General features: G+C 48.7%; 1 protein-coding gene across 3 annotated transcripts in view; it reads left to right on the top strand.

The window, feature by feature from the left end:
- Positions 1–27,430, top strand: part of PTPRE (protein tyrosine phosphatase receptor type E) — a 178,976-nt gene that overhangs the window by 84,925 nt on the left and 66,621 nt on the right. Inside the window, exon 1 of one of the 3 annotated variants that reach the window (XM_055559922.1) lies at positions 7,677–9,610. The exons of the other annotated variants lie outside the window; for them this stretch is intronic. The gene's annotated coding sequence lies outside the window, so the exon portion shown is untranslated. Of the gene's footprint in view, positions 1–7,676; positions 9,611–27,430 lie in introns of those variants that run through there. 3 annotated transcript variants of the gene reach the window in all.

Here is a 27,430-nt window from a genome sequence, read left to right on the forward strand (position 1 = left end):
TCACATCCAAGAGGCCAGGTTCAGCCCCCAGCTCTGCCCTCAAGGGGCTGCCCAACAGCTAGTGAGTCCTGAGCTTCGTGGGGCCTCCATGCAAGGGACTTGGATCCCAGAGGCCCCTAAATTTTCCAGGCCTGTGGATCAAGAGTAGCACCGCAGAATTACCAGCTGGTGCTCTGCTGATGGCCCAGAGCCCACAGGCGGGGTTTGGAACTGGACGGTACCCAAGGCTTCTGTGGTTTCAGAAATAGCTCCATGCAATAGATTGTTACAAACACCTACGTGGAAAGGCTGTTTTCCAATGATGCTGCAGTGTTTGATTAATGCTTCTGGATGGCATCACAGAATGACTAGAGCAAGCCCTCTTGGCGTTGTGGCGAATTTGCTGAGCGTCAGAGGAAAATTGTCAGGTCAGGAACCTGATCGTTCTTAACATGGCTCATTTGGCATTCTGTCCGTGTGACACTCAGGCTATGCTTGCACATGCACTGGAAAAAAAAATCCTGGGCCACCTTGAATGAAATGGTTTTGACCTCTATTTTTTAAATGTGCGTTAGCGTGAAATAGAGAGCTTTCTCTGAGAGTTCCGCAAGCTGCCAGCCTTGGTGTCAGAGAGTCGGGTTTCTTTCAGAAAATTCACATCAGGGACATGTTGTTGCCAGGGAGCGGCACCCTTCACCTCTCGTATCAAGATGATGGAAAGTGGTGGTTTAGTTACTCAGTAATGTCCGATTCTTGCAACCCCCATGGACAATAGCCTGCCAGGCTCCTCTGTCCATGGGCTTCTCTAGGCAAGAATACTGTAGTGGGTTGTCGTTTCCTCCTCCAGGGGATCTTCCTGACCCAGGGATCGAACCTGAGTCTCCGGTATTGCAGGCAGATTCTTTACTGACTGAGCTACAACTGCTGCTGCTGCTGCTAAGTCGCTTCAGTCGTGTCCGACTCTGTGCGACCCCAGAGACGGCAGCCCACCAGGCTCCCCTGTCCCTGGGATTCTCCAGGCAAGAACACTGGAGTGGGTTGCCATTGCCTTCTCCAATGCATGAAAGGGAAAAGTGAAAGGGAAGTCGCTCAGTCGTGTCTGACCCTCAGCGACCCCATGGACTCCAGCCTTCCCCGCTCCTCCATCCATGGGATTTTCCAGGCAAGTGTACTGGAGTGGGGTGCCATTGCCTTCTCCGACTGAGCTACAAGGGAAGCCTCAAAAGGCTGTGTTATTCCTAGCATGGATGTGGAGCAGTGAGCAAATGACGTCTAATTGTCTGGAAGGGAGAGTGCGCCTCCAAGAAGGACCTGCACTGTCGGATGCTTCCATCGCTCTGAAATGGACACCTTCACTTCTGTTTCACCAAAGGCGGTTCACTGCGCTGAAGACACTCATGTGTGTGATACTAGAGTAGGCGGGATGTCTCCAGCCTGCTCTGCTAAAATCATTGCTTCCACAGCAGAAAATAAACCCCAAGGAGAGGATTAGGGGTTGGGGGGCTGCATGTCACATATCAGGGGGCAGTGTGGAGAGAGACAGTGGTGCTCCCATTACTGATACTAACTTCAGACAAAGTCTATTCAAATTGCTTAGGATTCTAACCATACAAATTCTGCGTTAAAGGATTTTTTTTTTTTTTTTCCTAGAAGATCAGCCCTGGAGGCTTCCCCAGGTTTTTTGTTTTGTTTTGAATTTTACAATTTTATTTATGTGCTTTGTTTATTTTTGAAAGGTGAAAGTGTTAGTCGCCCAGTCACGTCTGACTCTTTGCAATCCTGTGGACTTCGGTCCACCAAGCTCTTCCATCCATGGAATTCAACAGGCAAGAATACAGGAGTGGATAGCCACTCCTTTTTCCAGGGGATATTCCTGACCTAGGGATCAGACCTGGGTCTCCTGCATTGCAGACAGATTCTTTACTGTCTGAGCTACTAGAGAAGTGTTTTTATTGGAGTATAATTCTATGAAGACCTATAAGAACTTTTAGAACTAACATCCAAAAAAGATGTCCTTTTCATTATAAGGGACTGGAATGCAAAAGTAGGAAGTCAACAAACTCCTGGAGTAACAGGCAAATTTGGCCTTGGAATACGGAATGAAGCAGGGCAAAGGCTAATAGAGTTTTGCCAAGAGAACGCACTGATTATAGCAAACACCCTCTTCCAACAACACAAGAGAAGACTCTACACATGGACATCACCAGATGGTCAACACCAAAATCAGATTGATATATTCTTTGTGGCCAAAGATGGAGAAGCTCTATACAGTCACCAAAAACAAGACCAGGAGCCAACTGTGGCTCAGATCATGAACTCCTTATGGCCAAATTCAGACTTAAATTGAAGAAAGTGGGGAAAACCACTAGACCATTCAGGTATGACCTAAATCAAATCCCTTATGATTATACAGTCGAAATGAGAAATAGATTTAAGGGACCAGATCTGATAGAGTGCCTGATGAACTATGGATGGAGGTTCGTGACATTGTACAGGAGACAGGGATCAAGACCATCCCCATGGAAAAGAGATGCAAAAAACCAAAATGTCTGTCTGAGGAGGCCTTACAAACAGCTGTGAAAAGAAGAGAAGTGAAAAGCAAAGGAGAAAAGGAAAGATATACCCATTTGAATGCAGAGTTCCAAAGAATAGCAAGGAGAGATAAGAAAGCCTTCCTCAGTGATCAATTCAAAGAAATACAGGAAAACAACAGAATGGGAAAGACTAGAGGTCTCTTCAAGAAAATTAGAGATACCAAGGGAACATTTCATGCAAAGATGGGCTCAATAAAGGACAGAAATTGTATGGACCTAACAGAAGCAGAAGATATTAAGAAGAGGTGGCAAGAATACACAGAAGAACTGTACAAAAAAGATCTTCACGACCCAGATAATACAATGGTGTGATCACTGACCTAGAGCCAGACATCCTGGAATGTGAAGTCAGGTGGGCCTTAGCATCACTACGAACAAAGCTAGTGGAGGTGATGGAATTCCAGTTGAGCTATTTCAAATCCTAAAAGATGATGCTGTGAAAGTGCTGCACTCAATATGCCAGACAATTTGGAAAACTCAGCAGTGGCCACAGGACTGGAAAAGGTCAGTTTTTATTCCAATCTCAAAGAAAGGTAATGCCAAAGAATGCTCAAACTACCGCACAATTGCACTCATCTCACACGCTAGTAAAGTAATGCTCAAAATTCTCCAAGCCAGGCTTCAGCAATACGTGAACTGAGAACTTCCAGATGTTCAAGCTGGTTTTAGAAAAGGCAGAGGAAACAGATCAAATTGCCAACATCCGCTGGATCATCGAAAAAGCAAGAGAGTTCCAGAAAAACATCTATTTCTGCTTTATTGACTATGCCAAAGCCTTTGACTGTGTGAATCACAACAAACTATGGAAAATTCTTCAAGAGATGGGAATACCAGACCACCTGACCTGCCTCTTGAGAAACCTATATGCAGGTCAGAAAGCAACAGTTAGAACTGGACATGGAACAACAGACTGGTTCCAAATAGGAAAAGGAGTATGTCAAGGCTGTATATTGTCACCCTGCTTTATTTAACTTATATGCAGAGTACATCATGAGATGCTGGGCTGGAAGAAGCACAAGCTGGAATCAAGATTGCCGGGAGAGATATCAATAACCTCAGATATGCACATGACACCACCCTTATGGCAGAAAGTGAAGAGGAACTAAAAAGCCTCTTGATGAAAGTAAAAGAGGGGAGTGAAAAAATTGGCTTAAAGCTCAACATTCAAAAAACTAAGATCATGGCATCTGGCCCCTTCACTTCATGGGAAATAGATGGGGAAACAGTGGAAACAGTGTCAGACTTTTTCTGGGGGGGGGGCTCCAAAATCACTGCAGATGGTGATTGCAGCCATGAAATTAAAAGATGCTTACTCCTTGGAAGGAAAGTTATGACCAAGCTAGATAGCATATTAAAAAGCAGAGACACTACTTTGCCAACAAAGGTCCATCTAGTCAAGGCTGTGGTTTTTCCAGTGGTCATGTATGGATGTGAGAGTTGGAATGTGAAGAAAGCTGAGCACCGAAGAATTGATGCTTTTGAACTGTGGTGTTGAAGAAGACTCTTGAGAGTCCCTTGGACTGCAAGGAGATCCAACCAGTCCATTCTAAAGGAGATCAGTCCTGGGTGTTCATTGGAAGGACTGATGCTGAGGCTGAAACTCCAATACTTTGGCCAGCTCATGAGAAGAGTTGACTCATTGGAAAAGACCCTGATGCTGGGAGGGATTGGGGGCAGGAGGAGAAGGGGACGACAGAGGATGAGATGGCTGGATGGCATCACCGACTCGATGGACATGAGTTTGACTGAACTCCGGGAATTGGTGATGGACAGGGAGGCCTGGCGTGCTGCGATGCATGGGGTCACAAAGAGTCGGACACAACTGAGCGACTGAACTGAAATGAATTGCTTTACAATGTTGTGATACTTTCTGCCGTACGACAGGATGAATCAGCTATTTGTAAACATGTATCACCTCCCTCTTGCTGCTCCTGCCCCCATAAAAGGGGAAATTGACAGTAGCACAGTAACAGTGGGGTCTCCAGTACCCTGCTTGTACCAGTGGGCAGCTCATCCACACAAAATTAATAAGGAAACACAGGCCTTAAATGACACATTAGACCAGACAGACTTGATTGACATTTGTTGGACGTTCCATCCAAAAGCAGCAGAATACACTTTCTTCTCAAGTCGTTCCCCAGGTTCTCTAACTGTAGTGCCTCAGTCCGGAAGCCAGGTCGATGGATCCTCACCCATCCAGCAAACCTCCCAGCACTCAGCGGCTGCCCTCCGCCTCATTTCCTGTCAGAGCTGAGCTCAGGAAGACTCTTCTTTGCCCGAAAAGAGGAGGCAGAGAGGGCCAGGGATGGCTCCGACCACACACACTCGGGCCGTGAACTCACGCAACTCCAGCTGACGCATCCTGGCTGTTGGTGTGAGTGCTGTGCTCAGTCATGTGTGACTCTGCGACCCTGTGGACTGTAGCCCTCCAGGCTCCTCTGTCCATGGGGTTCTCTAGGCAAGAACACTGGAGTGGGCTGCCATTTCCTCCTCCAGGGGATCTTCCAAGCCAGAGACTGAACCCACATCTCCTGTGTTTCCTGTGTTGGCAGGCGGTTTCTTTACCACTGAGCCACCTGGGAAGCCCTCCTGGCTGCTGGGAGTCCCTGTAAATGTTGCAATCCTCATTTTTTTTTCCCTTTCTTTTTTTGTTTTGGACCAAGTTCACAATGAAAAGGCACGCAAAGCAGGAAAAAAATGCTAAGGATCCCAAAATAAAAAACTTGTTCCTTTCTTCCATGGTCTGTCTCAACTTGCTATGGTGTTATTTGCTATTTTTTATTAGTTTTTTATTGATAGTTGACTTAAAGTGTACTAATTTCTGCCGTACAATTTCAGTCATACATATATATGTATAGATGCATGTGTATATATATACAGACACACACATTCCTTTATAATATTCTTCCCCATTATGGTTTGCCATAGGATATGGATATTGAATACAGTTCCCTGTGCTACACAGTAGGACCTTGTTGTTTATCCTTTTTACAAATAATAGCTTACATCTGCTAACCCCAACCCCCCACGCCCCCTCATTTCTCGGTAAAGTAGGCGTTGTGAGAAGTGTGTCTATTCTTTGTTGAAGCCTGGTTTCTGGGGCCCCCACAGCATTCCTTCCTACGTGGAGAGAGTTTTCTTTCTGTTCCCAACACAACAAGGCTTCTCAGCTCCAAGCCTGGCCAATATTAGTGTCGTGGCAAAAAGAAATTTAAAAAAGCAAAACAAAGCAAATAGCAAACAAGTAAATCTAGTGGCGGAAGGAAAAGAGACCAGGGAACACAGATAACCCGAGTTCAACTCAGATTAACTTAATGAATTGGGGCCAGACTTAGATTTGGCATTTTCCTGGAAGTTGGGCTTTAGTAAATCACCGGCCTTTTCCAAGAAGTAGCCTCTGAAACCTCATCCAGGTGATCTGATTTCGCCCCTTTCAATTAACACTGTCTTGTCAGGAGTCCAAGCTGGCGCTCCAGACCATTCGCAGCAGGAGAACAGCCCTACTATCCACAGTACTGCTCACCCTGAATCCAGACCCGTCCTGCGTTTGCTCAGAAAGAAGCCTGGGGAGTCCATGTGCTCCAGAGGAAGGCTGCCACCTGCCATGTTCCTGGTGACCCCCCACCCCCTCCTCTGCTGGGGGGCTGTCCCGGAGGGTGGGGAGACACCCTCCTACAACCTGGATTCAGGGCCAGAGCCGCAGAGAACCAGCATCCTGAGTTCAGCGTGAGTTCCCAGCTTGAACGGGTCAGCCTTTTGGAAATCAGGGCTTACAGATGGACAAGTCCCATCAGTAATATTCACCTTTCTTTAAAAAAATAATAATATTTTATTTATTTATTTTTGCCTGTGCTGGGTCTTTGCTGCTGCGTGGGCTTCTCTCTAGTGGCAGTGAGTGGAGGCTCCTCTCTAGTTGCAGCGGACGGGTTTCTCTTGTTGCAGAGCACGGGCTCTAAGCATGTGTGCTCAGCAGCTGTGGCTCCCCGACGCTAGACCACAGACTCAGTAGTGTGGCTCACAGGCTTAGTTGCTTCTTGACATGTGGAATCTTCCCGGACGAGGGATCCAACCTGTGTCTCCTGCATTGGCAGGTGGATTCTTCACCACTGTGCCACCAGGGAAGCTCATATTCACCTTTCTTATTTAAGCCAAACTTCACAGGTTAGAGACCTCAGGAATTCATAAATAAGTACATGAATATGTATTTGTGTGTGAATGTGTGTGTCTACTGCATGCGTGCTAAGTCGCTTCAGTCGTGTGTGACTCTTTGTGACCCTATGGACTGTAGCCCACCAGGCTCCTCTGACTGTGGGATTCTCCAGGCAAGAATGCTGGAGTGGGTTGCCATTTCCTTCTCCAGGGGATCTCCCTGATTCAGGGACTGAACCTTCATCTCCTTCATCTTCTGCACTGGAGATCTCCAATCTCCTGGGCAGATTCTTACCACTAGCACCACCTGGGAAGCCCCATGTGTCTACTAGGTACAAATAAAAGCAAGATAACAGAGGTACCAATAGGAGTATTCAGTTGATGCTTTAAAAAAGAATATGGCAGAGGTTCAGTATATTCAGAATATTACTGATGGGTTCAGTTAACGTGAACTCCCCAAAATAAAAATGCACAGCTCCTCATTTAGTTGTGTTGGTTTTGCTTTTATTTTTTTTCTGGCATTCAATAAACATTGGTTGCATTACAACTTATTGCTCTGCATCTTTTCTCCATTTTTTAAATTGAAGTAAAGTTTATTTACAATGTTGTGTTAGTTTCAGGCATACAGAAAGGTGATTAAGATGTGTGTGTGTATATATATATATATATAATATGTATATACATATTTTTCAGATTTTTTCCATAATAGGTTATTACAAGATATTGAACACAACTCTCTGTGCTATACAGTGGGGCCTTGTTGTTTATTTTATACGAAGTAGTATGTATCCATTTATCCCAAACTCCTTACTTTTGGGTTTTGAAGTCACTGGATGTAGTAAGAAATCTCTCTTTAAATTATCAAAGGGAAAAACTAAGGTATTTTTGGATGCTCCCTCTCCTTGTTTGAAATCTTGTTGTCGACCTGGGTGCTGGCATGCAGGGACCCTCTCAGCTGTCCCCGTCCATCATCTCATGAGATGAAGCGTTTGTCTAAGTTTTGCAGTAGGGTGTTTGTTTTCCAAAAAGCCTGCGAGAGGTGAGACAAATGGTTCGACTTAAGTGTGGTGTGACTGCATCGGGAAGCAGTGAAACCACGGCAGCGACACTGCAGCATCACATCACCATGGCAACGGGTGGAAATAATGGCCCCCTTCGGGAATAAAAGAGATCTCAAATCCTGTTGCAGACAAGTAGCATTGGTTGTCTGCAGTAGAGATGGCTTCCGATGATTGTTTCAGAAATTCCTTATCAACAGAAAATGAACAAGAAGTGACATCTTCAGAGAATGAATGGATTTACAGACAAGTAACGTGATCATCTAAGACGCCTGGGAAGGCAGGGTGACAATGTGACTAGCCGATGAGGAGGTGCCAAGGGCAATCGGTGCACGCTGCTCTTCCAGGACCTGCTGGAAGCCTGGTCAGTGGTCCTGCCGCACGGGACAGGACTGTGGTCAACCTGTGCTGCCGTCTTTCCTGGCCTTTCCACCTCTGGATTCTTGCTTTATTGGAGGCAGACATAACTGGGACTTCTACGAAAGAGTATATAACTACCTACCACAGTCCTTGACACATAGGAAGTACTCAGTGAACAGAACTTCAGATCCAATTCTCAGGGCAAGGAAGTCAGTGCTTGGGGCTGGTGGTAGGAACTGTAACGGTACTGGCCACAGTGGTGACGGAGCAAGACATCGTAGCGAACCTTCCTCGAGACAGTGTGCTGCTTTGGCGCGTTGGTTGTGTCCTGGTTCCTTCTGAGAGATGTGTAACTGGTTACACCTCTCTGCACAACTTGGTGCCTCCTGGCTCTAATAAACCCATCCATGGGGAAGGCACTTCCTTTATGAAGGGGCCACATTTCCGGGCATACAGCTCAACCCATAGAATGTGAAAGAAAGAAACTCTGTTTAAAAAAAAAAAAAACTTCCACTTTAATGCAAAAGAAGAACTTGGTCAGAACAGGCAGCTGCTGTGGGAGCTTCAGATTTTCAGATAACAGACTGGAGAGTAAAAACTGGGGGTCCATTTCCCCTTTTCTTTTGGGAAGTGCTGTCGAGAGAAAGCAGATCTTTCTGTTATAAGTCCTCTCTTCAAAGCAGCATCGTGCCTGAAATAGAATTTCCTCCAAGCTGAGTGGGAAACTCTAGAATAAAAGATTTCTACCTTGGAAGCCTGTTTGGGGAAAGGCACGCACCATACATGTGCTAGAGTTTTCCTTCACGTTTTCTTCGCTTTCTGTTGTATTTCAGTTTCGTTTCGCCTTGAAGGAATTCAGGGGGAAGTAGAACACTGGTTGGCAACTTTTATTTGGAAAGGAAATCTGAAGCGTGGGGGGACTCAGATGGGTCTTGCCGTGCCCTTTCTTGCTCTCTGCGGGCTGTGATCCCTGCTTCTTCTGGACGCCCGGTGCCTTCTCTGCTTCTGCCCTTCCAAGCGCAGTGCACCGGTGGGCTTTGATGACCCTGCTGGGACCCCTGACTGCAGCAGCTAGCAATCGAGATGCCTTTCTTTCAGCCGGACTCTTTCTCCACCACCTTTCTTCCTGATTTATTTTAAACTTCAAAAAAAAAAAAAGATACAATACCAGTGCCAATTATAAATTTATTTGTGAGTGTTGATTTCCACTAGAGATGAGCAATCTCTCCTGACACTTTTTTTCCCCTGCTGGATTTTGGGCTCTGATTTCTGATGACATAGTCTGGGCACTGGCAGCTGCTAGCTTCACAAGGAGAGCTACAGAGGGAATACCCACGTAAATTATGGATCGCCTTTTGCATCAGTAGCCTGCCTGGCAATGTTCAGATTGTCAGTCAGCAAGACTCCGGTGCCGTGGACATGGGTTTGAATGAGTTGATCACCTCGGGGCTGTTCAGAAAGCCTTGCTCTGTAAGTATCAGGGGATGAGGAACACAGATGGGAAAAGGGATTTCCGGAAGCTTCTTTATGTCTCTGGCTTAGGTTGGGAGAAAAATGCATTTTCCAACAGCTTTTAAAATGTAATATCTAATGTTGCCTCTCACTGTAAATTTAGGAATGTCATAGCAATTCTATTCCCAGTCAAGTTAGTCTGTGAGCTCATGCTACCAGTTTGTAAAATGTAACATCCATGTAGGTGGTGAGTGAACAGTTGTGTCCAAATGATTTGTGCAGATTTTATGTCTTCCTATGGGTTAAATTGCTGTTTAATGTGAAAGTCCTTTCTCCTCGCTTAAAATGTAATATCTAAATGTTCTTTATGCAAAGAGAACGTGCTTAAAATTTTGGATATATATCTTTCAGCTAATGTGGAAACTGTAAAGATATTTTAGGAAATATTTGACATGAAAGCTGACTAACCAATTAAAAAAATGGGAGAAAGATTTTCTTTTCTGTTTTTTTCCCTTCCTTCTCTTCCTACCTTCTCCTACTGTTCTTTTTTTTTCTTCCTTTCCTTCTTTCCTTCCTTCTTTTATTCTCTCTTTCCTTTTCTTTCTCCTGCAGCTTCTATTGAGACTGCATCATTTTCTAATTGCATCTGTTCTCACAGAGACTGTATCTTTGATGGATATTCAGATTACTTTTCAACCGCTTGTGCTACTCGCCCTTGAATGATTTTGGATACATATGGTGAGGACAGGCTTACTAATGAGGGGGACAAATACTAGGCTGCATCCTCTGAAGTGTTTCATTTAAATCAGTTTGTCCCGGGATGTCAGTCTTTCCCAGCAAAGCACAGGGAACCCCTCCAGGCTCCTGCACGCTCCTCTGGGGACCTCAGGTCCTCTCAGCATTACCATAACGACTCCACCTGCTCACTCGGGGTCATGCAGTCAGGAAGCTGCTGGGTCAGGCTGACCTCCTCCCTGGGAGCACCCCCTCCCTGCCTGTTAAAAGGGCACCCCAGCAACATCACGAATGGGATCTACAGCTCACCTTAAATTTGCCTTTTCAATGCTGTTTGCCCTATGAGAGCACATTGGCTGGTCACATTAGAAAGGCTAGAGTGAGAAACTTCATGGTACTTTACCTCTTATGCGAAAAGCCATCTGTCACCTTCCAAGCAACTTTGGTTCTGCCGGGCTGTGCTTTGTTTAGAGGAGTGTGTGTGTATGTGTGTGTGTGTGAGTGTGTGTGTGTGTGTGTGTGTGTGTGTGTGTGTGTGTTGTGTATGGGACTGCACACAGAAAACAGTGAGGGACCACTTCTATGGGAGGTGCCAGCAAAGAGCATCCAGTTATAAATTCCTGTTCTTTCACACTAAGTGGTGGTTGATGTCCTGGAAAAAGGCTCAGAATAAGGAAAACTTGCCTTGTTTCTCGCATAGTACTTTAAAAAAAAATAATTTATTTATTATTTTTGGCTGTGCTGGGTCTCCCTTGCTGTGCGGGTTTTTTCTCCGGTTGCGGCAAGTGGGGCCGCTCTATAGTTTCAGGGCGTGGGCTTCTCACTGCAGAGGCTCTGCTCCTTGGGCGCGCGGGTTCTCGGGTGCGCGGGCTCCGTCGTCGCGGCTCCCAGGCTCCAGAGCCCAGGCTCAGTAGCTGCGGCCGGTGGGTTAGTTGTCCTGCAGCACGTGGGGTATTTCCTGGCCCAGGGATTGAACCTGTGTCCCTTAGCGTTGCGAGGAGGATCGTTAACCACTGGATACCGCCAGGGAAGCCCTTTCCCTTAGTACTTTGTCCCAATCAGGCACACTGTGAGATTTTATAAGATTTTACTCCTTCGGATGCGATTTAAATCCCACCCCCCTCAGTGTGGCTTTGGGGCCAGTAAGGTGGCCGGGGGATGCTCTCGTTCTGTTCCCCAGATCCTGGGCCGGCTTGGGACCCCCACTCCCCCTGAGGAACCACCTTCACAACACAGGCGATCTGAGACCTGTGTCTTCCATTTCCTGCCCCGGGGACCTCCTGGGGGCTCCCGGGCTCTCGGGCAACGTGAATGGGAATGTTCTCAGCACAAGGGACCAGGGAACCTGTACGGGTCAGCCCCCGGTGGGCAGGGCAGACCTGTGGCGGCTTGATGCTCACCTGTGATAGGGGTGTCGGGGCCGAAGAGCTTATGGTCTCACCTGCCTTCCCCGGAACAAACTCCCCACCCCTTTGGCCCTCCTGTCTGACGTCTGCAGGCTGCGGGGCCAGCCTCCACCTTGTGAGTTCATTTCCAGGCTGTGCCCCTGGGCAGTGTCCCCTCCCCACCCCCCCCCCCCCGCCAGCCCTCCTCCCCTCCCAGATTCAGGGCCCAGGGCCTGCAGAGCAGAGAGCTGAGCCGAAGCAGAGTATGAACCCCCTGCTGAGCGGACTGCACCCCCCGTTTGCTTACCTGTGCTGGAGCCCACGCCGTGGACAGGTGAGGAGGGTGTCGCTGGAAGTGTGTGGAAAGGTGGCGGCGCAGGAGGGCTCCGGAGGGGACCAGGTCAGGGAGACGGTGCTCTCCAGGGGCACGTGGCAGTGGCCTATTCTGCCTCCGGGTCCCAGTGATTGGAAACGGGGTCCCGGGAGGGAAGACATGACTGGGGGCGGGTTGGCCGGAAAAGCCTGCGGTCTCAGAGCCTGGAAAGGCGGCGATGAGGCTGCCCTGGGTCATCCCCTGTCTTCCCCGCTCCCGACACCCTGCCCGGCACACAGCAGGTGTTCACGCAGCCGTCTCCACATAAACGAACACAAGCTGGCTAACGAAGCAACCTCCGTTGGCTCTGTGATGTTTGGGGGCGATCACGGCTCACGTGTGATGTGTTTCGTCTTGCTTCAAACACGCATGCGTAGCTCCCTCGTTTGAAGCACGGGAAAGCGCTGCAGGCTTTGAATCAGACGCTGAGTCCAAATCCTGAGCCACCACTTCCTTGCTTTGAGACTCCGGGGGTGACTTGACCCTTGTAAGGGTGTAGTTCCCTCTTTAGTGGCCGAGGGAGCAAGATGAGAAGATTCTTACAAAGTGCTCGGCAAGCCTCCTGGCCCTGAGTGGGCTCCGTAGAACATCCCTATTTTTATTTCTTTCTTCATGTTCTCCTAATTGCACTGAGTAGCAGTCATTTGTATTTCTTAGGAAAAGGCATTTTAAAAGTCAGTCGTGCTCAGGGAAAACAGACTCTTGAAAATGTTTCCTAAGGCATTAAAAGCAAATAGTAGCACCGTCGATTTTAAGAGCAGCCTGTGTGCTTTCCTTCAGAACTGTACTCAATCACACTCATCCTGTTAAAAGGGTTTAAAAAAATTGAAAAAGGAGGCAGCACAATACTGTAAGCAGTTTTAAGTCTAAAATCATCTTGCAGAGCCGGGACTTGAAAGTGTGATTTACTCCAACCGTTTGTGGCCGTTCACATGTGGACATAAGGCACTGGCGTTCTGCCGGGTCTGAAAACTAGAGCAAAAGGAATGAGACCCAGCTTAATTAGTATAAATGTTGCCGTGTAACTTCTAATCATGAGTGTAATTTGCAGTGCATGCTCACCATGTAATTTAGCACAATGGGACCTGCAGAATGTAGGACTCGTATTTAATCAAGAGAAATGATTAATGCAGAAATGGGTGGAGTGTGGAGACTGGGATCCTGTATAGAAGCCCCACATACCCACTGGGATATTCCGTCTATAGCCCCATTTCTAACGCCCTTACGTCCCCACCCAGGGGACACTGTGTCAGCTACTGAGCTGTATTACTCAATGTTATTGTGCCTCAGTTTCCTCACCTGTGAAGTGGGGACAGCAGTGGTCCTGACCTCTTATTGTTGCTGTAAGGGTCAAATGAGTGAACAGGGGAAAGCCTTGGGTACACAGCACTCAACCAATGTCATGCACACTCACTTCTCTGAATGTTCTCTGTTGTTGCTGTTCGGTCGCTCAGTCGTATCTGACTATTTGTGATCTCCATGGACTGCAGCACACCAGGTTCCCCTGTCCTTCACTATCTCCCAGAGTTAGCTCAAACTCACGTCCATCGAGTCGGTGATGCCATCCAGCCATCTCATCCTCTGTCGTCCCCTTCTCCTCCCGCCTTCAATATTTCCCAGCATCAGGGTCTCTTCTAATGGTTTTATTCATGGGGGTCTTGGAAGCCAGCCTGGCGAGGGTGCCCGTTATCCCAAAGTACAGTACGTGGTGATCCTGGGATGCTGTCTTTATTGAGGTAGAATTCACATAACCACTTTAAAGAGTACAGTTCAGAGGCATTTATTACCTTCATAATGTTGTGAAGCTGTTGTGTCCACCTAGTTCAGCATATTTTCATCACCCCAAGGGACACTCTGTAGTCATTAAGCAGATAATCCCCATTTCCCCCTGGCCCAAGCCCCTGGCGATCATGTATCTGACTGTTTCCATAGCAGCTGCACCATTTTGCATTCCCACCAGCAAAGTATAAGGATTCCTGTGCCTCCATATTCTCACCAACACTTGTTATTTCCTATTAATTTTTAAGTCCAGTCATTTTAGTGGGTGCGAGTGGTGTTATTGTGGTTTTGTTTTGGTTTACATTTCTCTTCCCTGGTGGCGCATACAGTAAAGAATCTGCCTATAAGGCAGGAGACACAGGTTCCATCCCCAAATCAGGAAGGTCCCCTGGAGAAGGAAACGGCAACCCACTCCAGTACTCCTGCCTGGGAAATCCCATGGACAGAGGAGCCTGGCGGGCTGCAGTCCCTGGGGTTTCGAAGAGTCAGCCGTGGCTGACAGACTGACACTTTCACTTTTGGTTTAAATTTCCCTGACAGTTAGTGATGCTGAGCATCTTTGCATGTGCTTGTTGGCCATTTGTGTATCTTCTTTGGAGAAATGTCTGTTCAAGTCCTTTATCTATCTTTTAACTGGGTTATTTGTTTTCCTGTTGTTGAGTGCTGAGGGCCCTGCGTGTATTCTGGATGCTAGTTCCTTATCCGATATGAAATTTGCAAATGCATCTCCCCGTTCTGCAAGGCGTCTTTTCACGTTCTTGCTCGGCCCTTTGATGCACACAAGGCCTGAGGCGGTTTTCGGTAGCAACAGAACACAGCCGCAAACAACTCTGAATCAGGAAAGGAGAAAGCCCTTTCCTTCTTTGCTCCCTTCCAGGCTTCCTCTTGCTCAAAGGGAGAGGCCCCGTTTGATGTCACTGTGTCTGCAAGACCTGTACTCATCTTTTTCACAGAGACAGAACAGGCTTTGGCCCAAGAGCCTTCCTCGGGGCCAGTGTTTAGTGCAAATGTCTTCCCCTTCCCCACTAAGCTGATTTTGTTAAGATCATCTCTATATATGCTAACGAGACTGGTTTTCTTATTTATGCTAATGACAGGATTTCCTTTTAGATACATGTATTGAGTTTCTTTCGGGCTTCCCTCGTAGCTCAGTCGGTAAAGAATCTGCCTGCAGTGCAGGAGACCTGGGTTCGATCCCTGGGTCAGGAAGGTTCAATCCCTGGGTTCGATCCCTGGGTCGGGATCCCTGGGTCCCTTCTCCCCTGGAGAAGGAAATGGCAACCCACTCCAGTATCCTTGCCTGGAAAATCTCACAGACATAGGAGCCTGGTGGGCTGCAGTCCATGGGGTTGCAATGAGTTGGGCACGACTGAGCGACTGGCACTAATGAGTGGATGGCCAGACAGATCTTGTGATGCTGCTGGGAGGACACAGGCGCATGGGAACTGCTGCTGAAGGCCCCAGGCAGAGAGTGGGGCATGTGGGCTGGCCCGTTTGGGGAAGGGGCGCAGGGTGGATGGCAGGCACCAGGCTGACCAGCGCTGGGAGAGCAACCTGGCTGTGCCCTGGGGGCTGCACCCAACACCGCTTCTCATGGCTCCTCACCTAATTCTCATGATTGCCTGACGAGGTGAAGGAGGCCTTGACCTTCAGGATGAGCAGACGGAGGGAGTGAAAGGTAGGAAGTTAACTGCAAGAAGAATGTGAAAGGTTGATGACCGAAGGGCGTAGGGGAGGAGGAAGGAGGAGGAAGGAAGGACCGGGAAGGATCCCACAGCCAGTAAAGTGGGAGACGGGCCGACAGGGAGCTAGAGGCATTTTAGAAACACCGTCACAACTTTCTTAGCTTGGCGTCTGTATCCATTTCCCAGGGCCGCTGTAGGACATGAACACAGACTCGGTCCCTTACAGCAGAAATGCTTCTCTCACAGATGTGGGGGCTGGACCTCTGAAATCAAGCTGTCAGTAGGGCCCAGCTTCCTTTGAAAGCTCCAAGTGAGGGTCCCTCCCGGCCTCCTCCAGCTCGTATGGCCCCTGGCAATTCTTGGCTTGTGGCTGCATCGCCTGAGTCTCTGCCTCAGTCTTCACAAGGTGTTTTACAAAAAAAAAAAAATCCAGCCTTTCTTTCCTCCGGTACGTTTCCTTCACGTCTGCACAGGACTTGTCACTTCTGATGCTCCTGGCCCCAGAATGCGTGGAGGTTCTCAAACGGCTGGCGGTTCCCCTGCCCCAAGCAGTTCTCCGTGACACCAGCTGGGCCCCCTACAGTGGAACTGGATTCTGACATCATCCGGAAATGGCATCACATTCCACGGGTGAAGGGCTCAGTCCCCGGAAACTGCTCCCCCTTCAGATGCCACTCACAAGTCCAGCTTGTCGTCTGGGCTTCAGACTGATCGGCTCGAAAGCGAAGGTTCCCACAAGCCCCTCCTTGGGCTTGATTAATTTGCCAGGTCAGCTCACAGAACTCAGCACATTTCCCAGCTTATTAGAGGATGTGATAAAGGATACAGATGAATAGCCAGATGGAGAGGGGCACGGGACCAGGTCTGGGGGAGAGGCATACGGCCAGTTCCGAGTGTAGGAGCTTCTGTCCCCGGGGAGCTGGGGGTGTCACCCAACTCATGTACCGATGTGTTCACCCCACCTGGGAGCTCTCCGAAGCCCACACTATTAGGATTTTTATGGAGGCTTCATCACCAGGCATTGCTGTTGTTCAGTTGCCAAGTCGTGTCCGACTCTTAGCAACCCCATGGACTGCGGCACGCCAGTCCTCCCTGTCCGCCACTATCTTCCAGAGCTTGTTCAAACTCATATCGATTGAGTCAGTAATGCCATCCAACCGTCTGATCCTCTGTCGTCTCCTTCTCCTTCTGCCTTCAATCTTTCCCAGCTTCGGGGTCTTTTCCAGCTCTTTGCATCAGGTGGCCAAAGTATTGGAGCTTCAGCTTCAGCATCAGTCCTTCCAATGAATATTCAGGGTCTATTTCCTTTCTGATTGACTGGTTCGATCTCAGTCGTGTTCGGCTCTTTGTGACCCCATGGACCGCAACACATGAGGCTTCCTTGTCCTTCACCATCTTCTGGAGTTTGCTTGAATTCATGTCCACTGAGTCACTGATGCCATCCAACCATCTCATCCTCTGCCTCCCCTTCTTCTTTTGCCTTCAGTCTTTTCCAGCATCATGGTCTTTAGCTCTGTTCCCAGCACTCTGTCCCTTCTCCAGAGAATGGGGGGAGAGAGGGTAAAAACGTCAAGCTTCTAATCACAGGCTGGTCTTTCTGGTGACTGGTCCCATTCAGAAGCCCATGCAGAGTTGCCTCATTAGAGCAAAAGACACTCCCATCAGCCAGGCCTTTGAAAGGGTTTTAGGAGCCCTGTGTCAGAAACCAGGGTCAGAGATCAGATAATAGAATCAAAGATGCTTCTAGTGTTCTTATCACTTAGGACAGTCCAAGGGCTTTAAGGGAAATTACAGGACTTCCCTGTAGCTCAAACGTTAAAGACTCTGCTTGCAATGCAGGAGATCCAGGTTCAATCCCTAGGTCGGGAAGATCCTCTGGAGAAGGGAATGGCAACCCACTCCAGTATTCTTGCTTGGAGAATCCCATTGACAGAGAAGCCTGCAGGGCTACAGTTTGAGGGGTCACAAAGGGTCAGACATGACTGATCGACTAACACACTTATGCCAAGAGCCAGGATGAAGATCAAACATGTATCACATGTTATGAATCATACATGTTCTTCTCCGTGTGCATCTCTCCTCTTCTTATAAGGCCACCACCCGTTAGGTTAGGGCCCACCCTAGTCCATTATGGCCTCATCTTAAAATGAAAAGATCTGCTTTCATCTGCAAAGATTGTATTTCCCAAGAGGCCACATTCTGAGGTTCTGGGCAGACAGGAATCTGGGGGGAACTCAGTTCAGCCCAATATGGCATCTGTTACAGGTGGGCTGTCTGTCCTTTTCCACTGCAGGTCTACAGGGCAGTAATGATATATTATTGGGTTGCCTAAGACCGAAGTAATCTATGGTAAACCTAGACAGTGCATTAAGAAGCAGAGACATCACTTTCCTGACAAACGTCCCTGTAGTCCAAACTAATGTTAACATCTGTTAGTGCCAAGCCACTTCATGGTTTTTCCAGTAGTCATGTACAGATGTGAGACTTGGACCATAAAGAAAGCTGAGCACCAAAGAATTGATGCTTTCCAATTGTGGTGTTGGAGAAGACTCTTGAGAGTCCATTGGACTGCAAGGAGATCCAACCAGTCGATCTTAAAGAAAATCAACCCTGAGTATTCATTAGAAGGAGTGATGCTGAAGTTGAAGCTCCAATACTTTGGCCACCTGATGTGAACTGACTCCCTGGAAAAGACTCTGATACTGGGAAAGACTGAGGGCAAGATTATAAGGGACTGACAGAGGATGAGATGGTTGGGTGGCATCACCGACTCAATGGACATGAATCTGAACAAACTTCGGGAGACAGTGGAGGAGAGAGGAGCCTGGAGTGCTGCAGTCCATGGGGTTACAAAGAGTTGGACATGACTGAATGACTGAATAACAAGACCAAAGCGAGTCCCTGGCCCTTCTCTCTGGATCTCGGACCTCAGTTGGGATTGGCACCTGGGAGTCCCTGAGCACAATTTCACAGACTGAGGAAAAGCAGACACTCACAGGCAAGGGTAAATCCAAGCACAAGATTTTTACACACAATCAACTTCTACTTGCTCCTTAGGTAACTTAACTAATTTTGACTTGAAAAATCACTACTAAATTTAAGTCTGTTTCCTCCTGTCTGAGCCAAGAAGAAATCAGGAGATTCATAGTCTTTCAAGCTTGCTAAATTGTTATGTAGCTTTTAGATACAGATGCGATGGAGCAATACTGATGCTATGTCAAAACAGAATTGCATCTTTATTGAAAGCTTCCCTGCATGGAGTTGAGAGACACCTGATCAGGGCTCCTGTCCTCTCTTTCTGTTTGGGTGGCTTTGCCAGACCTGGGATACAGCAGGAAAGCTATCAGCAGGCCTTTGAGTGGATGAAACAATGGAAGAAAGCTCCACCAGGAAAATGAAGCCCCCGGCCCCCCAAGACTGTGCCAAGTCCCATGAAAGACTCTTTCACCATAAAAGACTCTTTCTGTGATAGCTCTGCCTTAAAGCATTCTCCTCTCTGCTCCTTCCCTCCATCTCCTCATCAGTTCAGTTCAGTTCAGTCACTCGGTCTTGTCCAACTCTGCAGCCCCGTGGACTGCAGCACACCAGGCCTCCCTGTCCATCGCCAACTCCCAGAGTCCACTCAAACTCATGTCCATTGAATCGGTGATGCCATCCAACCATCTCATTCTCTGTCATCCCCTTCTCCTCCCGCCTTCAATCTATCCCAGCATCAGGGTCTTTTCCAATGAGTCAGTTCTTCGCATCAGGTGGCCAAAGTATTGGAGTTTCAGCTTCAGCATCAGTCCTTCCAATGAATATTCAGGACTGATTTCCTTGAGGGTGGACTGGTTGGATCTCCTTGCAGTCCAAGGGACTCTCAAGAGTCTTCTCCAACACCACAGTTCAAAAGCATCAATTCCATGCTCCTTGCTTAAAAGAGATGGTCTGAGGCAGCCACGACCCGTGTCATCATGCTTGAGCCAGTCAGCCTTTACTTGACCTCAGCGTTTCTAAACATGGTTGAATAAACTCAACTCTCAGGGCCTGTTTCCTATTTTTCTGTTACCTGTCTGCCTAGTAGATTGAGACATTCATTTCCTTTGAGGTTTCTTTTCTTCCTTTCTGGTGGGTAACAGAACAAGGAGTCTTTCTCAAAGGACATCAAGTCCCGTGATTCTACGTAGATAAATATTTGAGGAGATGCATCTGGGAAGCCTGGCGTGTTGCAGTCCGTGGAGTCACAAAGAGTCGGGCATGACTGAGCAACTGGACAACAACAAGCTGGTGTTTATAGAGATAACCGATTGAAGAAAACTCGGGCTTTTTTTGGGTAAACCTTTGGTCCGTTTCATTCCCTCAATGAACAAATATTTATGAAGTACTTGTTTTATGATGCAGGATCATTTCCCAGGTATAGTAGATAAGAGGAAGTGTCTGAGTTGACCTGTTTGGGATCTCAAACCCACAACATGTTAACATCCGTTAGTGCCAAACCAATTCGTGGGTTTTTTCCTTTATTTTTGGTCATATTGGTGGTAGGAGAGTTAAAGTGAATATTTTCAGGGAATTTTTGGAATTTACAGAATGTGTGTCCATTTATCTTGAAAGGAAATGCTTGACAGTTTGGATGGAGTCTCGTGTTCCCTAACCCTGTCCTGATAAAATCTTACAGTGTTTTGGAACACTTCCCAGGTCTGGTGAGCTCATCTTGACCTCAGAGATGTGGTTTTCCAAAGTCTGGTTGTTGGAGAGTAACTGGCCTTGAATTCAGGCTCTGCCATTCTATGGCTGTGTGGCCTTGGGCAGATTACTTGAGAGCCCGTACCATCTCAGAGAGCTGCCGTGAGCATCATGTGTGTTTATCTGTTAAGTGCTTGGACCCGTGTCTTGAGCCAGAGAAGGTGCTCTGTGACGTTAGCACCACGGTCAGCCTCAGCATCCTTACCTGACCCTCACCTGCATGGCTCACTGTGCTTCTGGAAATGCCTGACTCTGAAATATGGGCTCATGTTCTGTCTCGGGTACCCACACACTGCATGGCTGAACTTCCTACTCTTGGTGCTGACTTGGGGTGGAACTCAGAGCTCAGGGACTTCCTCGCTGCTCACAGGGCTGGCACTGGGGGGTCAGCAGACAGCTCCCCTCTGGGAAAGAAGGCTGCCCTCACCCACCCCCTGGGGACACCACGGCCAGCTCTGTGCCGTGTGCACCTGCCCAGGACACTGCACAACAGGAACGTATGAGGACCCCTGGCGTCCAGGACGCAAGCTGTCTGGGTCGGTCTAGGACACCCTTGAGAGTCTGGGCGAAGCCATGCTTGCCAGACCCTGCTGGTGGGTGGATGGACCCCAGGCGGCTCACTGTCCCGGACCCGCAGGGCCCTCCTGGGGCTTGATGCCTCTGGGACTGAAAACTGAGGCCTCTCGTGGGTTTCCTCCCCCACTCAGAGCTCAAGTCTAAATGGATGGATTCTAAACGAAATGGATTCTGTTGCTTCTGTTTGGCTGCCTTTGAGCTGAACATATTTTAAAAGTGTTTATCCACATTCCAGAAAGGGTGGAAAGGCTCTCTTATCTTACAGACTCTCCCCCTGGTCTCCTGAGGTCATTGATTTGTCATTTTACAAACTCAGAGAGGGCACGAGCTGGCCCGGGGGCACACAGCCAGTGGGCCAGAGCTCGGGATGCCCTGAACTGGTGGTCCAGGCTGCTTCCACTGGTGTCTATGCTGCTGGGAGAGTGGCTGTGGTTGAAAGGATGCTGGAAGAAATGAAATAATTGAGGATCTTAAAACTGGGCATTCTCCATCTCCCTAATTGTGTAATGCCACTAATTATATTCAGGGGAATTTTTTAGCCTGAACCTGCTGAGTTAATTCTCAAACAAAGACTCAAATTTCTCTCTTGTTCTACCCTGGTGACCTCACCTCTATCCATCCCTCCTAGTCAAGTGGACACACAGGGGATCATCCAAGCTCCGATGCTTTTGGAGAAAGAGGATGCTTGATAATTAGGCTGGAGACAGGCATAACTGAGATCGTCCAGGGCAAGCAGGGCGTGTGGCCCCTCTGCTCATGGTGAGGAGGGGCATTCATTTGGCCAGTCCTCCTGGGCAGCCCCCCAGGGCCCAGGTTCTGTAATGTTCATGAGCTGGGCCCATGTCCCAGCCTGGAGACCCGGTGGGTTCAGAGCCCTTGTTCACTTATTTTCTTCACTCGTGGCCTGGCCGGAGCCTCACACAGAGATGACTGCACACTGGACGGGTATCTCTTCTGGAAAGTGTCAGGGCCAGGGGCCCCTGAGGCCAGCCCAGGAGGCAGGAGAGAGCAGAGCAGCTTGGTTCCGGAACTGATGTCTCCCTTTGAGGAATAAAAAGCTGCACCCTGGGGGGCACAGGTATGTCACCCCGCTGGGGACAGGCAGACCGGCTGCCCCCACCCTTTCCAGCCTTCCCCCCTTGCACAGACCCCCTCCCCTCTCTTCCCTGCCCTCCCAGCCTCTTTTTCTCTCTCTGTCTCTTTTTCCCCTAAATACAAATGTCATAGCAGTTGTCCTCAATCGGTTTATTAAATAACTGATAACTGATCCCAGTCAGTGGAAGGCAGGTGAGGGGCCAGCATGTCCTGGAAGTCTTTCGTCTTAATTGGCTGCCGCTTCTGCCACTGTCCACCACTTTGCTTGCATATAGCTTGAGTTGTGGCTCCCAGGGTAATTAATTTTAACGTGCATGGAAGAATCACTACGGCAGGCAAGCAAAGCCAATTTCCTGAGCATGGCATGCTGTCTGATTTATAGCTTCTCGCACTCCAAGAGAGGAAAGTCCGTTCTAGTGTTAAATTTCTTCACCGAGGTAGAGAGAGAGTATCCACAGATTGTAAAATAGACTTCCAGGCTGGGAAATAAGGGAGAGGGACCCGCCGGGGGGAACTCAGACACATCTCACAGCGCTAGTTACCACTCAGTAACGCATGGCGGGAAAGCTGATTAGAGAACAAATAATCTCACTGGCATTGGGGTTGCCCTGCGGGACAGCGCAGGGACCAGAAACCTTGTTTCTAGGATGATCCTGGAAGGAAGCTGACCTTAAGGAGGTAGGGACCTTCTGAGTCGAGGTCCAGGACGCCCAGTGGGTGCAGGTGGACCGTTCCTTGGCCTCCCTGCCTGCGCCATCTGCTGGTCATCTCCGCCATTGCCTTCGGGGTTCCAGGGACCTCACGTGTGTGGACACAGGGGCCTGCCCCGCCTGTGTTCTTGATGCTTCCAAATTCCGGTGACAACTGAGTCCATAAAATAAAAATATAAAATGATAATACCTGAATCGCTTGAAAGCGTGTTCTTGGACACTCCTATCCCTCTAGGCTTCCGCTTTCCAACTCCACGTTCATTACTGTCTGTTCTCCTTAGGTTGTGAGCATCTTAGGAGCGCTTATACCCGCGAAGGGTACCACCCAACTGAGAGTGCCTGGAATGTGCTAGTGCAGAGGCGGCACCCTGAACACGAGGGGTGTGGCTGTGCCCCCCTGTGCAGAGCAGGACCCCCCGGATCCTAATAGGCAGGCACTGTGCCCCAGATCATAGAGAAGAAGAAAGTTTCCAGGGGTGAGAGAGGAAGCCAGGGTGCCCGGGAGATGGTCCCAGGTGTGAACCCATCTCCTGGGCTGGCTGCCTGATGGAGCCTCCCAGCAAACGTCGAGGGCTATTTGGGGACAGCAAGATGACTCTGAGAATAGCTGTTGTCCATTCACTCTGGAGTCCAGCAGATTCCCAACCAATAAACCTAACTTCTCCTTGCCCTCTGCCCATGAGAATAGACACAGCATCGCCAGGACCCAATGGCTGAAATGCCCACTGCTACCTTCTACCCTGGCTTTGCTGAAGACCCCGGTGAAGCTCCTGGCCAAGGTGGGAACAGCAAGCGGCCCCAGCCTCAGAAGGGAGCCCATACGTCAGCTTCTCCCAGCAGCCATGCCGCTGACTGCCTGGGTTTCTGCCCAGTTCTGGGGTCGTGAGGGTGCACAGTCTATGTGTTGGGTGTGCGAGGGGCAGAGTTCCCTGCCCATAGCAGCTTCCCAAAGGCAGGAATGGGCTGCTGCTCCCCGAGGCATCCGCCTCACCCAGGACATCGAATGCAATAGGGGATCAGGCTTCCAAGGGGGCTGGCGCCATCACTCCCCAAACCCCATCCTGACCCGCAGATGTTCTTTTCAGAGTAAGGCTGATCCCTGGTCAGAGTAGAAATCCCCTGAAGGCAACATCGCTATCTGATCTTGTTGATTAAATAAGGCCTCCTTCTATGCTCTGTGTCCAGGAATCACTCAGTAAATATTTGTTGAATGAATGAACACATAAACAAATCTCTATTACTGGCTCCTGGTCGTACTCAAATTGGTGTTCCTTTAAAAATTCATGAGTGCCATAGTGTTCCCCGTGTGGGAGCAAACCATTTCATGAAATAGGCATGAAGTTTCTATTAAAGAGAAGAGTATCTATTCATTAATATTCCCAAAGGGTACCTTTTTTTGGTTTACTGCTGTGTTGCTGTTATAATTTTTGATAATTATATGGTGTTGATTGTTAACGACAGAGCATCAATAATGAAAAATGGAACCCTGGAACTATTTTAGCCTTAAAGTGTTTAGCCTTAGCAGAGGGAAAAGAATCAGTTAGCGGAGTGGAGGGTGGTGGAGAGAATAGACTCCCCCAAAAGCTATGAGGAGAGGAAGCATAGAGTTGTCCTGTGGATCTGAGCCTGTGTGGTCTAGACAGACACCAGGTAGGATCTGTTAGAAAACTGTTGGGATAATTTAGAAATGGAGGGAGAGTCTTATTCCTGAGTGCCCCTGGGGCTGGTGGTGGAAAATATCTTGGTAGAAGTCAACTTCCAGGAGTAGGGCCTGTCAAGAAAAGCAATTCTATAAACAAAACAGCCCCGCAGTAGAAAGAGGAGGCTTTTGAAGAGAGGTCCCTGACTGAGGTCTTGTTAATTTCATTCATTACCAGTAAGTAATTGAATGAATGAAGGAGTGAATGAATAAATGGACAATGGACTTACTGAGAGGAGACCCAAATGACCTTGCTTCAGGTGTGAAGCAGGCCAGGCCTTCAGAAGGGACCCTGGCCCCACAGCCCCACTGGGTACAAACGGTGCCGTGTGTCCACTGTGGGTGGGGTGTCCAGGGAGGCTCTGAAACAGAGGTTTTTGGGGTTATGAGAGATGGAGGATTCTTTCCCGAGTTGCATTTGTGGGCAAATTTTTCTTCCAAATAACCAGAGGTGCGGTTATAAATAATTCATGCACATTGTTTCCCAATTAACATTTTTCAGAAGATGTCGGCACTTCTTTGAAGTCTTTCCGTCTTAAGGGACAGCGACCCACCCTGTTGGGCTGGGCCAGCCTTCTGCCCTAATTAGACAGTTACACAGGAGACCTGGGCAAGGAGGGTGGATTTACTTTTAATAAAAGAAGATTAAAAAACTGTGCATCTGCAGCATATTAAAGAAGATGGAACCAAATGAAAATCCTCCCACAGCGGTGGAGAGTCATGGTCTGAAAAGGAAGCATTTCATTTGGAATTCCTAAAACTTCTTGCTTTGAGTCAGGAGGAAACTCAGGCTCGTCCCCCCTGCCCCTGATTGCAGCATCAGTCTTTGATGTTCTGAGCAAAAGTGCTGGGGACAGAGAAGCACTTTAAATCCAGACATGACACGGGGACCAAGTGTCACTCTGTGGAGTGGCAGCCACAGGCTGTGTGAGGAAGGAGGAGTAGGGGCCCGTCCAGGTTCCGGGGAGGGACCAACCCACACAGCCTCGCAGGAATTCAGGCCACACCTGGTTTTCCCAGGAGAAGCCAGATCTCCAGACGTTATGTAGATTCTTTCCCCTTTTTACATATTTCAAGCTAATTTGAATCCTTTTAAGTCATCAGCATACACCTCGTCCTTGAACATAGCAATTCCACTTGTAGGCATTCACTTCAAATGAATGAATAACACTTGTCCGTAAAAAAGACTTGTACTGAAGTCCGTAGTAGCTTTGCTCATAATAGCAAAAAGACTGGGAAACAACCCAAATGTGTATAGAGAGGAGAATGGGTAGTCGTGCAACGGGAAGCTCTTCAGCGGAACGGGGCGGCCTTCGAACGCCTACGGCAATGCAGATGAGCCTCAGAAACCTGTTGAATTGAAGAAGCTGGACACAAAAGAGTATTATGGTTCCAATTATCTGAAGTTCAAAAACAGAGCTAATCATCTCTGTAAACAGAAACCGAAACAGCATGTGCTTCTTGGGGTGGGGGAAGAGTGGACAAGAAGGAAGTTTCTAGAAAAATGGTAAAGGCTCTTCGTGTTGATCGCATGGGGGTATGCATTTATTGAGATCCATCAAATCATCGGCTAAAGTCTATACACTTGACTGCATAGAATTATACCTTAAAACCTTTTTTTTTTTTTTTTTTTTTCAAAATACAACACACATCAAACCTGGACTGTCTGTGGGTCACCTTGCACCAACAGGCTTGGGTATATGACTTCCATCCTACAGTGAAGTTTAGCCGCTCAGTCGGCCTCCAGGTGGAGAAGCACATCCCCCCCGCCCAGGCAGGTGTGGGGCGCGGCAGGACAGGCAAGAGGGCCCCCTCACCAACCTGCTGCCATTTCATCTTGAATGTATCGCTGAGACTTTCACTTTCCTTCAAGTGCAGTTTAGAGGAACGTGTTCACCTTGTTCAGAGCAGTGACAGTGCCCACCCCTGTCGTCCTGCTGCTGGGACCTGTGCTGGCCGGGATCTGGGGGCATAGGGACAGAGGGCACAAAGCCCACCTCGACCCCGGACCAGGCCGCCAGACAGTTGATGGAGTCCTTCCTGCTCCTCTCTGACTCTGCAAGGGTGGGGGGAGTGTGGGCAGGGAGGGTACGCAGCCAAGAAAACAGAAGGCAGATGTTCAGGCTCGTGCATTGAGCACCTACTGTGCGCCATCAGACTGCAGTGCTGAGGAGACTCAAAGGCTGGGGAGACGGACCAGGCAAACAGATCCACCTGGCTGCACTCGGATGTGGAATCTTCATCTTCCAGCTCCCTGTGTCCTGCCTCTTAAACCTCCCATCTTGTGGTCCAATCAAAATGGGTCTCATTCACACAGCCCCATCTATAGTTGTGTGGCCGTGGCGACGCACACGTTTCGTCTGTTCCCAGAGGCTGAGTGGGGCAGGGCGGAGTTGCTGAGCCCCTGACGACACTGCAGTAAATGTTTTTCCAGCTTCCCTGTCCCCCCAGGCTTGTCCCAGGCCTTTGGTAGTCCCAAAGTTCCAGGAGCGAGCAGTGAGGCAAGACTCCACTCCAGGTTGCTCTTCTTTCTGTAACTGCCGCACGTCTAGGGCCCTCTGTGGGGTTTGCCTTCTGTAGCCAAAACGTCAGCCTGCAGCACGGGTCTGCCGCTCTGTGGCTCTTTGATGGTGTGTCCTGATTAAGCCTGTCCACTCATTCACTCATTATCTAGCTGTTGCTTAGCAAACATCCCAGAGCATCCTGCCCTGGGGTTGTCCCCAAGGTCCTCCTTGGATCGGGGTCTCAGACCAAAGCCAGGTGGGGAATGGAGAGCATGTGGGAAGGGGTGTCAGACTAGGGTCCTTCAGGAGGTGCAGGGTAACAGCACCCACTGTGCCCCCCGAGGACCCATGCCCCTCAGCATGTATCTATGAGGATGGATTGTCTGGCTTTGCCCAGACTTAGGAGTGATGGTCCCTGAGCAGGCACTTTTGTTACAAGGAAGTGCCAGGTGTCTCTGCAGGGAGATCAGAATTCTCTCCCTGGCTCATGAAAGGCTTTGGTGGAAAGTGGAGGCTGTGTGTGTGTGTGTGTGTGTTCACTCACACACACATGCACACATGTGGGCTTTGCAGGG

This window comes from Bubalus kerabau, chromosome 22, assembly GCF_029407905.1.
Source record: "Bubalus kerabau isolate K-KA32 ecotype Philippines breed swamp buffalo chromosome 22, PCC_UOA_SB_1v2, whole genome shotgun sequence".
Classification (NCBI taxonomy): Eukaryota; Metazoa; Chordata; class Mammalia; order Artiodactyla; family Bovidae; genus Bubalus; species Bubalus kerabau.